General features: G+C 40.1%; 1 protein-coding gene across 1 annotated transcript in view; it reads right to left on the minus strand.

The window, feature by feature from the left end:
* The window catches only part of tanc2a (tetratricopeptide repeat, ankyrin repeat and coiled-coil containing 2a), a 58,162-nt gene extending 44,783 nt beyond the window's left edge, over positions 1-13,379 (minus strand). Inside the window, exon 1 of the mRNA XM_004572532.3 lies at positions 13,072-13,379. The gene's annotated coding sequence lies outside the window, so the exon portion shown is untranslated. The remainder of the gene's footprint in view (positions 1-13,071) is intronic.
* Positions 13,380-15,299: the final 1,920 nt, after the last annotated feature.

A 15,299-nucleotide genomic window follows, 5' to 3' on the forward strand; every position in this document is an offset into this window, starting at 1 on the left:
GTAAATGCACTGAAGACAAATTAGACAATGGAAAATAGACCACGAGTCCTTTGTGTCTGCCTGAGATGGAAAAATGAGAAGGCAAGCAATAACAAACATAAAAATGTTCACGTACACAAATGAAACAAAAGGAGAAGACAGGGGTTTGATGAGAAAAATGTTTTTGTATTTACCACATAAGAAAAGTCACCAGGATTGTAGTAAAAGCATTTTAGATCCGTTTTTTTAAGCTTGGTCTCACTTTTGTTTATCAAATTGCCAAAAATGAGAGAAAAATACACAAACTTCTGTTAAGTGAGTTAACATAAACTTTGTCTACTTACACGCATGGTTTGTTACACAAGGAGGCTGTGGAGCCTGTGTTTTGTACTTCTATCAAACTGAAAGAACGGTAAACCAGTGCACTGATTCAGACAATCATAAAGCAACAGTAACTATTATTTTGGCCACCTGGGTAAACAGAATGAGCTGTAAAAATGCTTTTATAGCCAACGTGCCAGCCTAGCTCTTTGTCAGGCAAATGTTAACTATTATGCATTAGGTCTAGCTCATCTAAGTCCTTGTTAGCAGATGATTCAATAATTGAATAAGTGACAGAATCAACACCAGCAAGCTACACTATCAGAATTCTTGGAGCATGGGCCATGAAGGAGGAGCGGTGGCAGGGATCTTTCACTGCAGCTTGTGAAAGCTAGAAGATGTAGACCCAGATTTGTTAGCTTTACTCTCAGACTCCCCCCGAGTCGGCTGCTGTTTCGGCCTCTCTTCAATCCCAGTCTCCACTCGCAGACATCCCACGGTGGAAGCAGAGCAGTAGGTAAAGCCAGTTGTAATTGTAAGATGGGCTTTATGTAAACTCTCTCTTTTCTACACTTTTTCATTCAAATTATTCTTAAAGTTTAAATAAAAAATGTACATGAAAAGAGATATTTTTAACTTATAACTGATAACAGCAAGATAATTGTTAGTTTCATAAATAATTATGATCAATAATACTGACCATAATGATCCTAATTATGATTTCTACTTTAATCAAGCAGCCTCAGAACAAGTTGTGTTTTTTTTCTTATTTCCAGTCACAGAGTTCCTGTGGTGGATCCTCTTATCAAACAATCGAAGTGTGTCCCAGCTGCAAGATAAAGCTTCATATTTAAACTGCTGTAAACAGCTTCTTCTTCTTCTTTCGACTCTGTATGATGTCATAAGGAGAGAGTATCTCAGCTCTTTTTTCCAAGGGACAGCCAATCAGCAGGAAGTTCTCTTAAACAGTCAGAAGCTGAAATATCTTGTTTCAGACAGTGAATGAACTGAGAAGCTCCATCAAGGCCTGATATGAACTAAAGAAGGATTATTTTAAACTATAAATTATGCAAAGCTACTCTAGTAAAGTACAAGAATAAAAATTATGGGGTTGAATGTGATAAACTGCGCCATTTCAGCCCGACATTCACCAGTTGTGTTCTTTAACTGCCATAGGGACTACACTTTTCTCCCCCAAAAGTTAGCAACCACAAAATGTTAGTGGCTGAGTAAGTTTCGACAGATTTTTTTTCTGTGAAAAACATCCAGTGGTGGTGCTTGAGAAACAACACTTATGTGAGTGGAAACTTAAGCTAACCATTAATATAAAAAAATTTAATGTAACAACACAGGAATTCACAATTTAATGCATTTTGAAGACAGATCATTCATTATGTCAGGAAGTTGTTCAAGAAACTCGCTGCAGTATCCAGCAACCTTTGAAATTTTGTGTTGAAGGAGAGACTGAACAACAAAACAATGTTGCTGCTGTCCAAATGTGTACAATCTGCACTCTACATCACCACAAACACACCAGAAAACATGCAGAACTGAGGAGACATGCGGGAAACGAGGAATCTGATGTGAGTCACTCTGATCAGACGGAGGCCAGTAAACGTGACTCAGTGCTGACGTGGTGAGAAGCTCATTCATGTGAGTGCCAAAGCCACAGATAAGCGTGCTGTTTGCATGTCTCTCTCTCTTTCACACAAACACACCATCTGTCGTGAGTTCCTCCTCCATCTGACTTCCTCGAACTTTTAGTGAGTGTGTCACAAAAACAGAGTTCTCTCCAGATTTAACTGTAGCACAAAATATACATAATAGTGAAGCCGGCTGAGCTGCAGAAACTCAGCTCATATATGCACTCACCAAACACTTTAGTAGGTACACTCTGCTAGTACGCTTTTGCCTTTAAAACTCCCTGAACTCTTCATGGTGTAGATTCAACACGGTATTGGAAACACTCCTCAGAGATTTTGGTTCATGTTGACATGTCACGCAGATGCTGCAGATTTGTCAGCATGCACGCCTATGATGCCAATCTCCTACCACCACAACACACCAAAGGTGCTCTATTGGATGTAGACCTGGTGACTGTGGAGTGAACTCACTGTAAAGTTCAAGAAACCAGTTTGGAATGATTTCAGCTTTTGTGACATGGTGCATTATCGTGGTCAAATCAGCCATTGGAAGACGGGAACACTCTGGTCTTATGGGAATGAAAAATACTCAGGTAGGCTGCTGCGATTAAATACCGCTCAAATACTAACGGGCCCAAATGTGCCACTAAAACATCATCCACATCAGCTCAAAGCAATCTGCCAATTCTTATTAAACCTCTAACATTAACATCACATTGTTGTCAGTCACTGTTTTCTCTGTAAACCTTAGAAATGGGAGTGTAGAGAAATCCCAGTCGATCAGCACTTTCTGATGGGCAGGTCAGCTGCTCAGCCCAACTGACACCAAAAACCATGCCACGTTCACAATCACGTCAATCATCTTTCTTTCACATTCAAAATGGTTACCTGCCTAAATGCAGTTGCTTTCTGCCATGTGATTGGCTGATTAGATAGTTGCATTCACGAACAGATGAAATGTGCGCCTGAAAAAGCTGGTGCTATGCATACTGCTGTAGAGCACAGCTACCTGTTGATGCCAAACAAACACCCTAAAACCCTAAAGTGTTACATATTATTATCCCACCCATCTATCATCCATGTAATGGTGCGTTCACACCAGTGTAAAGAAAAATTTTGCCCTCCGTTACTTGTACTTGTCAGTTAACAAACTCACATACATTCATGTCTAACAGCCTGCAGAACGAAGACTATAACTGATAGTTGGAATCAAGTAATATGAACATATTTTAATAACTTACTATTAAGTAGTGTCGCTTGTTTTTGGTTTTACTTTATTTTGCGCTATCAAATATTTAAGTTTAACATTGAGTAGTTGTGTTCTTTATCGTGCTACCACATTTATGCATGGAAATATGTTAGCTAGCATATTTCCATATGAGCTATATACCATCATGCTACCAGATGTAAGGACAGAAATACCTTGGTGCCGTTATACTAGCGCACTTTGGTACAAAAATCTTTGCTACTGTCAAGCAAGCACATTTAGGGCCAGAAATACACTGACACAAAGCACATGAACAGACAGCACAGATAAAAGACTCAATTACTGCCCGATACATTTTTAAGTATAACCAGGGTGACCATATTGATGACATTTACAAACACTAAATAAAGTGTGTGCCTTTAGCTACATGTGGCTGATGGTCTGGATTTACTTTAGATAACTGCACATTTTCTGTCTAACCACATTTGTGCTCAGAGAGAGCTACAGTGGTACTATGGATGAATACAGTAAAGTAGTAAATCAAGAATTCAATTTATGGCTGCTTTAAACAAAACAAAAACAACTAATTACTCAGCTAAAATGCCTTTATTTGAAATGTAGTGAATAGGTCTTTATTTAAACTGTACTTGTATTGTAGATAACCCTTTATTTCTGTTTGTCTCTACATCATAAGTTGAATCTGTCATATTTTATCATAAAGACTCTTGACTCTTTGCACATATAGTACAAAGAATTCCTTCATTGCCAAATTTATTTTGTTAAATTTACTTTACAGCATTATGCTGTTGACATGGTGGAGAGCAGTTTTTTTTTCTTTTATAGAGACTAGAGAGACCGCTAGAGAGATTGTTTCTCTGTGTAACTTTTCCCGTTGTCATAAACCAGAGAGCCACTACTGAGGATCGTTGCTGACCCACTGCACTCTTGGTGTCGCAGCTTTGCTAATCTAAAAGGAAGGTAACTAAAACACAGTGATTCTGCATCATAGTTTCCAAAAGTCTCAGTCTCTGTCATGCCAGATTTTCAAAGTAAAACTGGGTCAAAGGCATTTTCAAAGTTTTATGGATCCAGTGTGGATCCTGGTTTAAACAACAGAGTCATTATTTACCCTGCAGTTCTCAGGCAGGGTTGACATAGCATGCAAATTTAATTCAAATCGCCCCACCTCTGCTCTACTTGTTCCAAGACAAACTTTGGGCATGTTTTTCCAGCAGCTCTGTGGGGAGTCTAAAATAACCCAAGGTGTACTGGGAGATGTAGTCCTACTCGCCTCCCTGTTAGGTTATCTTGGGTGTTGCACCGATAGCCCCCCAACACCACAGAGAGATTTCCCTTTTTATCAACCACCCAAAGAGTGTCTGATTATATAAGCAGAGGAAATCACCAGTGATATTCACACCACACACTCAAACACAACTTCAAACACACTGAACCTAGAGCACACAGGTTTGTTTGACTAGCTTTAGTTGTGTATCTATAGGTGTGTCTGTTATTAGCAATAGCTGAGTGCAGATGGTCTTGCATTAGACTGAATCCACTTGTACATGCACACACACATGCACTGTGCCAGACTCTTATCTCTCTTCCCCAGAGAGGCCAATCCTGACTTCCTGCAATCACTCAGGACTCACTTGGCTTGCCCGCATACAGTACAGGAAGGGAATGAGAGTGTGTGTGTGCGTGTGTGGCCCCCAAAACAGCTTCCTGCAGATAAACAAACAAAGGCCTAAGTGATATGCTCACCTTTTACCCTTTCCTCATGGTGTAAACACTTCATCACTTTTCCACTCTTTGAAGTAATTTAAAGCTTCACAAGACAACTTCACACCACTGCCCTCCCACAGTGGGGTGAAAAGTGATTTAGAAAAAAACAAGCGGTCTCATGTACAGACACAACCTATAACTGTTCTGTAAGAAATAACTAAAAATCGGCCAACCATTTTGACCAAACAAATCTACTGTAATTAAGCTCCACTAAGCCAGACTGTCTAGCTCCAGCAGTCTTTCTGGGGACACTGGTCAGTCCAAGGGGGCAAAGTAAACAGACAGAGAAAGCAGCATGCTAATAATGCTATGAAATACTATTCATTTCATAAGAACATTTAGTTTAGACTTTAATCAGCATTTTGCATAAAAATGCTGATTCAGTGATAAAGTGATGAAGTCACATATTGTACTAATTGAGTCTTGTTTACTTCTTAAGTTACCAGGATAATGTTCGCTATTGCTAATGGCTGTTGCTCTGCTCTCCAAACATTCAAAGATTCATCTTGTGTGATTTTTGTAAAAGTACACAAAATATTTATTTTCTGCTAACATTAATTATTTCTCTCTTGATGCATACTCAATGATATGAGCATGATAGTAAGTAAATCCTCCAAAATAGATCTGTTCATCTGAACAGAATCAGTTTTTGGGGGCATTAGTTCTGTCTTTCACTAGAATAGATAGTATTTGAAATGTATGTACAGTAGTGGTAGCAGGGGCTTTCTTAAATAAATTAGGTGAGCCTACTTTGTGACACTAAAAACAGAGCAGTAACCATCAGTTTCTTCAGGGAGTATCTGATGTCATGGATGAAGTCTAACTCCCCCATCTTGGATTCCAGCTGGTACTGGTGGTCCTTGTACTGCTTTGAAGCTTCCTGGAGCTTGGCTGAGTACATCAACCAGTACTCCACTGCTACAGGCTCTGGTTAGTGGTCTTCAAGCTTACAGTGAATCTTCAGAGCACCACTTCTGCTACAGCTGCTACGGAAACAGGAGGAAGCTAGCAGCCACTTAACTTTCAAAAATATGAGTGAGGGGATTTTCCATGACCAATGGGTATGAAAGTTCGGCCCTATAGACTCCAATGTTATAATGTTCCACTTTACAGCATTGTGGCTGATACAAGAAATGTTTTTGCTAATCCAAAGATTAGCAAAAACATTTCTTGAGTGTCTGTCTCTACTATTTAGAGTCGCTGAACTGAACTGAGCATTTTTAATTCCTTACCCGATTAATATTCTACCCTGTGGTCTGGTACATGCCATCTAATAAAGTGTTGCTACATTTTTAGTGAATTAAAGTCTAACATTTTATTATGCTATTCAATTCAATTCAATTTTATTTATATAGCGCCAAATCACAACATAAGTCGCCTCAAGGTGCTTCATAGATACAGAGAAAAACCCAACAATCATATGACCCCCTATGAGCAAGCACTTTGGCAACAGTGGGAAGGAAAAACTCCCTTTTAACAGGAAGAAACCTCCAGCAGAACCAGGCTCAGGGAGGGGCGGCCATCTGCTGCGACCGGTTGGGGTGAGAGAAGGAAGACAGGATAAAGACATGCTGTGAAAGAGAGATAGAGGTTAATAACAGATATGATTCAATGCAGAGAGGTCTGTTAATACATAATGAGCGAGAAAGGTGACTGGAAAGGAAAAACTCAATGCATCATGGGAATCCCCCGGCAGCCTATGTCTATTGCAGCATAACTAAGGGAGGATTCAGGGTCACCTGGTCCAGCCCTAACTATATGCTTTAGCAAAAAGGAAAGTTTTAAGCCTAATCTTGAAAGTAGAGATAGTGTCTGTCTCCTGAATCCAAACTGGAAGCTGGTTCCACAGAAGAGGGGCCTGAAAACTGAAGGCTCTGCCTCCCATTCTACTTTTAAATACTCTAGGAACAACAAGTAGGCCTGCAGAGCGAGAGCGAAGTGCTCTAATAGGGTGATATGGTACTACAAGGTCATTAAGATAAGATGGGGCCTGATTATTTAAGACCTTGTATGTGAGGAGCAGGATTTTGAATTCAATTCTGGATTTAACAGGAAGCCAATGAAGGGAAGCCAAAACAGGAGAAACATGCTCTCTCTTTCTAGTCCCTGTCAGCACTCTTGCTGCAGCATTTTGGATTAGCTGAAGGCTTTTCAGTGAGTTTTTAGGACATCCTGATAATAATGAATTACAGTAGTCCAGCCTGGAAGTAATAAATGCATGAACTAGTTTTTCAGCGTCACTCTGAGACAGGATATTTCTAATTTTAGAGATGTTGCGCAAATGGAAGAACGCAGTCTTACATATTTGTTTAATATGTGCATTGAAGGACATGTCCTGGTCAAAAATGACTCCAAGGTTCCTCACAGCGTTACTGGAGGCCAAGGTAATGCCATCCAGAGTAAGAATCTGGTTAGATACCATATTTCTAGGCTTTTCAGGGCCGAGTACAATAACCTCAGTTTTATCTGAATTAAGAAGCAGAAAGTTAGTGGCCATCCAGGTCTTTATGTCTTTAAGACATTCCTGCAGTTTAACTCATTGGTGTGTGTTATCTGGCTTCATGGACTGATAGAGCTGGGTGTCATCTGCATAGCAGTGAAAATGTATGCTATGTCTTCTAATGATACTGCCTAAGGGAAGCATGTATAATGTAAACAGAATTGGTCCTAGCACTGAACCCTGTGGAACTCCATAATTAACCTCAGTGTGTGAAGAGGACTCTCCATTTACATGAACAAATTGGAGTCTATTATATATCTTATTTTATTAGGGCAGCACGGTGGCACAGTGGTTAGCACTGTTGCTGCACAGCAAGAAGGTCCTGAGTTCAATTCCACCATCAGGCCGGGGGCTTTCTGTGTGGAGTTTGCATGTTCTCCCCGTGTTTGCGTGGGTTCCCTCCGGTTATTCTGGCTTCCTCCCACCGTCCAAAGACATGCAGCTTGTGGGGATAGGTTAATTGGATAATCCAAATTGCCACTAGGTGCGAATGGTTGTCTGTCCCTGTGTGTTAGCCCTGCAACAGACTGGCGACCTGTCCAGGGTGTACCCCGCCTCTCGCCCTATGACAGCTGGGATAGGCTCCAGCGACCCTGAAAAGGATAAGCGGACGTGAATGAATGAATGGATGGATGGATGGAATATTTTATTAGTCTGTTACTTAGCTGATATGTACATCTGTCTATTATACCTATACAGTTTATAGATACAGCTTGCTAGCCAAGCTAGTTTTTTTTTAAGTGGTCTTAAGTAAAAGTTCTGCAGGCTTTCTATAAGTCTGTCAAAGTTTTTCTTTAGACACTGACTGGTGGTTCATTTTCAACTTTTCTCATTTTCAGTACAGTCCTTTTTCCTGAACATTTTCAGGGGAATGATTTAACTGACCAATAAATCACTGCAGCACATAAAGGGCACCTAACTCAAGGGACAAACTAGTGTTGTGTTTACATGTAACAGGTAACTTAGCAAAGAATCAGTTTTAAAAGGTTTCGATCCTGTGTCTGTATCCTGCATCTTTGTTTCAGCAACAGAGCTTTATTATGTTGTTTTAAATGTATTTTTGTTGTTCTGGTCTGTGTGCGACTTCACACATGATGTTTCTGTTTCTGCTCCTGTTTCTATTTTTATTGCACTGAGCATATAAATGTCACAAAAATTAACCATGAGAATAATAAAGTTCTTGTGTGTGTGTATATAATTTGCTCCCATTTGTGGAACCTACAAGAAAAATATCAACAATAACACAGTTTGACAGGTATACAATTGTATTTTTTCACCAATAAAGTGATTCCCAAAGGTCTCTAAGAAGAAAATCTGTCATATCTTAGCATGCTTTACAGTGCATCCTTAAAAATTTTAAGTAAACTGGACAAAAGATCAAACACTATCTACAAGAGATAAACAATATCTGAAAGTCAAGTCCTTAAGAAATAAGAAACTATCCAGCAACGACCTGACGAAGGACCTAAGAGATGCATCTGCTCAATACTGTCTGCAGAAGTCTCAGCTAATGCAGTCAAAACACATCAGTCATGGCCTCCCTACAGCCCAGACCTCAACATTATTGAAGCAGGGTGGGATCAACTTGGCATAGAACAGAACAAAAAGCAGCCAACATCCAACGAAGCAACCTAGTATCAAGGCAAAATGTGACACGCATGCAGAAATTGCATTACCAGCAGGGGGAGATAATATATGCCAAGCCACAAAGTCGGTAGTGAGCAAGTAGTGACTCCGTTACTGTACATGGAAGTTTTTCAACTTGTTTTGGTGGTAATAATAATAAACCTCTCCTAATCAGGTGTTTCTGATATTTAGTCCACTCCTTGACATAGTATAGCCATCACATTACTGCTGAATTTCATCTGACTAATAAATAACTGAACAACTGGAAACATCATTGCAAACACCACACAGAGGGCTGCATTTCATGTAAATGGACTGCATCATTGGAAGCATCCTGATAGGGTGCATCACTCTACTTTATGACAACTGGGCCGCTTTGGATGGCGAGCTGCTGAAGGACGGAAGAGAAAAATATTGGCATCCCTCGCTCCATGAGAGATGCATTAGTCACGCCAATATGAAAAGCTCAAAAGATCATCAAGGACACAGGTCAGGTGGTCCACACTCACTCTGTGGAAAATGATGGTGGGGCATTAAATCACAAGATGCCCATTTCCAAGAGAGTTTCTTCCCACAGGGAGTCAGAGTGGTGGGGTATGCTCACATACAAGCACTTACACTCTGGATTCCCTTCTATCAGTCATCATAGCATTTTGTGAGAAATATATCACTGATTACACTGCGCTGAGCTCAAAAATAGAATTAATCAGGCAGATAGGTTTGGGAGAACGGGTTTTATTTGCTGGGTGAATTTGGAATTCATGTTGAACTTGCGAAGAGTGTTTAAAAGAAATCCTAATAAAATTACATTGCTGGGGCACTTCAGTTTGTATTCCTTTAATTGGCACTAGTGAGGCCACGCAAGTGATCTAATTAAACTAATGACTGACATGGTGGGGAGGGGGAGGCTTTTAATCAGAGCGCCGTTAAACCCAGACTACGAAGTACAGGGTTAGGCAGATTAATGCAGGATTATGCCCATCTGCACTCCCACTGTCTAGGAACAGAAGCCAGCAAAAGGCTGGGAGTGCGCAATACATGACAAACAACTCCATCACAGAGACGTTTAACTGCATCCTGAAAATATAAAGTTTGGTGAAAAATAGACCATCTCAGCTTCAGTTCTATCCATCACGCCTCAGCAGCTGTTGCCTACCAGCTTTAACATAGGGAGGAATCCAACAGAGTTTATTGGATAAAGATTAGAGTCCTGAATACTGACAAAAAAAGAGGAAGGTTACATTACTTTGCACAACTCTAGAGCTGAAATTATATTAGGGACGATTTAAGTTTTAGGTCATTCAAGCTAATGCTTAATTTCAGTCCATTACAGATATTTCTTGTGTGAAAAGAGGTTTTTATTTGATTTGTTTTACATATTAGGGCCTAAAAGGGAAGATTCTTGATGGCTTAAATTCTTTAAATATTTTAAGCAAATCAACTTATGCTCTGCTCGAGTATGGAAGTGGAATAGATTCACAAATTACTACCCTCATTCAGCAATTCTGACTTGCAACCTCATATTTGCTGAATGCTGAGGTCTGGACGGTACTTTGGATAAAAGGTTATAATATGAAATGTGACTTTTTATACTCTGCAGACTTCTGTATTCCCACACTCTGACAATAGTTTCTATGTGTGACTTTTGAACACTTTTTAGGGAGTACTGCATGAATCATCAGAGATATCATGAGAGAATCTATGAGAGAATTCTGATGGTGGTGAAATCAAATTTGACCGGTGCAGTTTTCCTTTTTTGTTACCACTGAAACGTTACGTTAACTTACCAGTAAGTCTCAGTAAGCTGTTGAAATTTTGTTGATATTTTCTTTGACTCCAGGAAAAAAACGACACCATTATTCTCAATAAAGAACCAGTTTCTTTTCTTACAGCTCCTCATCATATCATCTTTGATCATTTAGCCACAGTGACAGAACTAGGACTATACCTTAATATTCTTTAACTGTCAGGGAGTCAGCTGCCAGGACCTTAAATTTTTGCTGTTGATTACAACACTTTGCAATCAAAAAATACAATTTCTGCTGTTTTCCAAAAAGCCACTGATACGACCAAATTCAACAATAATCAGTTAAAATAGTTCAACAGTTTTGTCACAAAATACAAATAATTTTTTTCCACATTTGGTCTGGTTTTCTGTAGCTCAAGAAGTAGAGCAGGTCATCTACTAAGGTTGGTGGTTTGATCCCTGGCTGCTCTGGATGCCTCTGGATGTATTCGTGTGAGTGTTAAGTAGAAAAGCACTTAGGCATAGAGAAAGGTACTTATATGAAGGAGGCATGTTGTAAAAAGTGCTATATAAGCACCAGCTCATTTTATCGTTCTCTTTTCCTTAGTCCATTTTTGCATCTTTTCAACAAACTATCCTATCAAACTGAAAAGGATACCCATTTCCATACCAAAAGAAGCAAAAAAATTTTTTTTCACAAAGCGCTTATGTTTTGTTGTTATTTGGATGAGGTTGTGCAGATATGATCCAATATGATGCAGGCTGGTGTATTCAGTGATGCCCCAGATCCTTCCAGAAGGCCTTTGGCCACTGGCATCAGCGCCAGCATTTGGCCATGTATTACACCGCTAATAGTTAGCTATAACTGCCACTAATACAAGACACATTATAAGACATGTCTTCGAAAGACTCCTGAATTTACATATATGGGAGAATTTCGTAAGAACAAAGACGGTGGGACCTTCCAGAGAAGAAAAAGGATTTCTTAAGAATGGTGATTTGACTGGTGTTGGATAATACTGTTACTGCTTTATTCTAGTGACCACTGAAATGCAAGTTAGTGTACAAAATGCCTCAGATTAACTGCTCATAAGATGTGTTACCAAGATGGCTTCCAAGTGCTGAGATATGCTTCTAGAAGAATGTCGATATTGGTACACTGCCATCAATAAATGTCAACTCATATAGGTGTCAGTAAGGTATAAATTGAAAGTAAGACAAATATCTGGATGGTGCATTCTCTTCACCCCTAGTAATTAGGTGTAATTTGTACCTATACTAATTAATTTCAACCTGTAACATGTTAGCTAAATAACAACACACACAGACAAACAGATCTGATTTAGCCATTCCAGCCAACAGAGACATCACAATAATGTAGCATGTACATAGTGTGGGAGATAATCCACTCATTTCCAAACAAAGGATTTGTGTTTCCTTCGAACACAACTGTAAACCACCAGCTGGCTCCATCACACATCCGGCCCAGCAGTGGAGGCAGGGGAAACTAAAATGTGACCAAAATGTGTGAGAAAAACAAGACCACACCAGGGCGGGAAAAGTAAAACCCGTGTCACACATGTACATGCACACAGTTCCAGGTGAGGGTCATCTTTTCCAGTCTGTCACGATGCTCCCTTCACTGTCTCTGCTGTTATTTTCTCCTTTTTATCTTCAACTGCTTTTTTTTATATCTCAGTACAGCCACAGTCTCCCGCTGTTATTGTTGCTTTGTATTTTACACGTGATGTTCAAATGTGTGTCAGCTATACCTTACATTAACAGCAATGATTCTAATATGATTCAGAGAATATGAGAATGTGCTCATGTGGTCTTCAAGCATAATTTTATAGTGATGTTTTTTGCTGTCAACACAATATTTCTGCAGTGACTAAGAGCTGCCGTGCTGAGTTCAGCATTAATATAGGACCACATTTTTTACAAGCACCAACAATACAATGATTATTAAATAAAAACACAAACACGGGGTAACAATAATACTAAACATGGACCTTTTAAGATTAATGGGCCTGTAATATATATATATATATATATATGTATATGTATATATATATATATGACACACGATATTATGGCTGTACGTCCACACACACGCGCGCGCGCACACACACACACACACACACACACACACACACACACACACACACACACACGTACGTACCACCTTACTATAATATTTAGCTCCTTCCTTCGCTCACATACACGTATAAACACAGAGAAACACAGGAAAGACAAGGCCTACCTTAAGTGTTGTTTTTCCTCAATTCAGCGGCGATGAGAATAACAACCGTCTGACCGGTGGATAATAGGTCGGTCACGGTCGGGTTAATATCCAGCCCTCGGTGTATCCTCCTCCGTAAAACCCCGGTACAAACCAGCGGACCCGTTGTTGTGCGCGAGGCGGATTCCCACACTTCCCAAATTCCCCGTTCATTACCGGATATTAATATATTTTTATCAGTAGATGGACTGGTTATATTACGCTCATTATTCTCCTTCCACCGGTGAGCACGAGCTGACGTCTGAAGAGCTCCGGTGGCACGAGTCTCCTCCGGTCGACGGGAGGTGCTGCATTATTCATAAGAGGGGCGTGGCCAATACGCGGAGTGTGTGTGTTTGGGTGCGCGCGCGTGCTACAAACAACAGAATGCTTGGGCTGGGTTCAGTTAAACCAGCGTAGTCGCGATGAAGCGCTCGCGACGACGACATCTAGCGGCCAAAAGGTAATTTGCAGAAATAAATCTAATCAAAAGGCACATTTATTTTGCTGGAGAAAGTCAATGAGCAACATGGTTACGTTATATGATTCGTAGAGTAACAAATGCGTGTTAATCCGCATGTGAAAATAGACCACTGTTGTGTTAGTGTGCTTGTATCAGTTTTTTGTCTCTGTAACGTGGTTGTTTTTTGCTTGTTTGTTTATTGTTTTTAGCTGACCTGTTCACCTGTTATCTCAAGGCTTTAAGTTTGCACGATTTGGGCACGTTGAGTGACAGGTGAATCTAAACGATGAATCCTGAATGTCTTGCGGAACAAAATGATCTCATCAGATCAAATTACATGCTTCCACTCATCAGGTGTTCCTTGGCACATGCAGCAAAGAGGAAATATTAGTCCCTCTTTCCCGGGGTGTTTCTCATGAAAGCCACGGATATCTTTTGCACCTTCACAGGACGTTACAGTGATGTATTAACAACCTCTTTTTTCTCCTCTTGAGTAGTCTTTTCCAAAATATTGCTCAACAACTAATGACCTTAGATGCATGAAGAGCTAACCAAACAATTTTCAAGCTACTTGTTAAGTGAAATATTGCTAGCATTTTACAAAACTGTCATTGAACAGCAGCTACTCTGTGTGATGCTTCCACAGACTGAATATAAAAATGTAGAGCCACAAAGACATCAGTGAATACTCCCGGTCATGTAGTCTTTCAGAGTGTCAACTTGTCTGAGAAACCAAGGGACATTGGCTCTGATAGGCTAGCAATGACATGGTAAAACATACCCTACTTTCAAACTAGCAGTTTAGACCATCAAGTCGTCAGGAAGGTGCTTACTGAGGTCACAAATAAACGGAGATAACAACAATTGTTGTTTCAGTGTACACCGGTACTTGGTGCCACATTACCTAAGCAGATTTAGATGCATGCTCCACAGCTGTGTCCTAAAACATAAATCCAAAAAACTTTGCCTCCTCTTCTTCATTATTTAACATGCAGTTCTTGTTTGAACCAAATATTTCAAATTTGGAGTCATCACACCATAAGACCTGCTGTGACTGATTTTCAATTTAGCAATTCCATGGAGACCATGGATGGATCAATTATAAGGCATAATAAGGACAAAGACATCTTTCTAACATTCACACTGCACCGCATCCATCAGAGAACAACTTGAGGTTATCCCCAAGGATATCTGGCTAGAATGGAGCAACCAGGGATCAAAACACCAGCCTTCCTAATAGTAGAGGACCCGCTCTAACGCTTGAGCTATAGGAAATCACTTGCAAAGGTAAAGAACCTACAATAATACAGAGAAGACCCCAACAATCACGTCTCACTATGAGCAATGGCTTTGGTGACAGTGGGAAGGAAAAACTGCCCTCTCTACTTTCAAGATTAGGCTTAAAACTTTTCTTTCAACGCATAGTTAGGGCTGGATCAGGTGATCCTGAATCTAATAACCCCCAGGATGTTGCCTCTACCTGAGCTTGAAAGTAGAGAGGGTGTCTTTCTCCTGAATCCAAACCCATAGCTGGTTCCATAGAAGAGGGGCCTGAAAGCTAAAGGCTCTTCCTTTTGTTCTACATTTAAATGCCTCAGGAACCACAAGTAAGCCTGCAGTCTGAGAGTGAAGTGCTGTAATGGGGTGATACAGTAAGATGGGGCCTGGTCATTCAAGACTGTATATGTGCGGAAAAGGTTCTTAAATGTGATTTTGGATTTAACGGACAGCCAATAAAGAGAAACCA

The sequence above is a fragment of the Maylandia zebra genome, linkage group LG4 (assembly GCF_041146795.1).
Source record: "Maylandia zebra isolate NMK-2024a linkage group LG4, Mzebra_GT3a, whole genome shotgun sequence".
NCBI classification, from domain to species: domain Eukaryota; kingdom Metazoa; phylum Chordata; class Actinopteri; order Cichliformes; family Cichlidae; genus Maylandia; species Maylandia zebra.